The sequence below is a fragment of the Penaeus monodon genome, chromosome 21, assembly GCF_015228065.2.
Source record: "Penaeus monodon isolate SGIC_2016 chromosome 21, NSTDA_Pmon_1, whole genome shotgun sequence".
Classification (NCBI taxonomy): Eukaryota; Metazoa; Arthropoda; class Malacostraca; order Decapoda; family Penaeidae; genus Penaeus; species Penaeus monodon.
In genome coordinates this window covers 12,199,466-12,200,673 of record NC_051406.1, presented here as the reverse complement: position 1 = coordinate 12,200,673, position 1,208 = coordinate 12,199,466, and positions in this window count along the sequence as shown.

The following is a 1,208-nucleotide window of genomic DNA, read 5'->3' as shown; positions in this document are numbered from 1 at the left end:
TTCTGATTAGGTATCCATCGCTATAACATTGGTAAAGACATACTTGACTTGAACAATGTTATCCTCTTATCCACCCCCCGATTTCTCATCTCTTATTCACGGAAAAATATATCGGTGTGACATAATTATCTTTCCCTCTCTCTCTTATTTGCAGCAAATGTTATATATTCATTTTTACTTTTATTATGAAAGGAGTTAAGGAGCCTTCTATTACTATTTTGTTTTATATATATCATCTTTACTCAACGTTTTCTTTAAGCTGAAATCGATAACAACAATGCCTTTACACATCACAAACACAACAGAGTAAAAAGCTAAGATGCAGTGGAGGAGTTTTCAGGGGAGTCTAGCTGAAACAGGGATTCTTCATAATGTGAGTATTTCCTGTCTACACGTCTGACGCAATGTAGGCCTCTATCAAACTTGAAAGAGCTTATCGTCTGTGGCTGTGGGCTGCTAAGAACAGTTAAAGAACTTATTTCCTACCAGTGTGCGTCATTGCCTAAAGCATTGTTCAAAAGGCTGGAAAGAACATTCTGTGAACGTGCTTATTTACCAAAAGCTTACCTCTATGCGCTGCTAATATTACAGTAATACACTGCATGTTACTGGATAGGGAATTATCAAAGTAATGCTGGCCTAGTGCTCAAACGGCTTTCATTACTCAGTGCAGAATATTTTTGTTTCAAAATCTTCATGTTATTGGATGAAAATACTTTTACCCTTTATTTATATTGTATACATTGTCATTAATCTCAGGCCAACGTAGCCAATACATGTTGAATTTTAACATGAAATTCATCCTTCCAAATAATTTGATTTCTATATTCTTTTTGCTAACCGCGAAAAGAGTGGTGTAAAAATTTACAACTATGACACCTGAATTTTGTTTCAATCCTTAGATGATTTTCGAATCAGTGACTATTTGTAGTTCGCCCCATTTTTTTCTGTTTTATTCCACGTGAAGAGAACAAAAAGGTATTTTTTAGAGAGAGAAATGCTACCATCAGCAATGATTCATTATGCATTAAATATATAAGAAATGAATATCAAATATTGAACTTCTGCTGTTCTGCAGGTTTCCCGTAGCACACTATTCGACCAGTTAATACTCTTTACAATTGCCTTGATTAACAAAATAACACCACGTCGTTAGCTAACCAGTTCACGACCCCCCCCCAACAACAACAACAAAAAGATTACTGGGA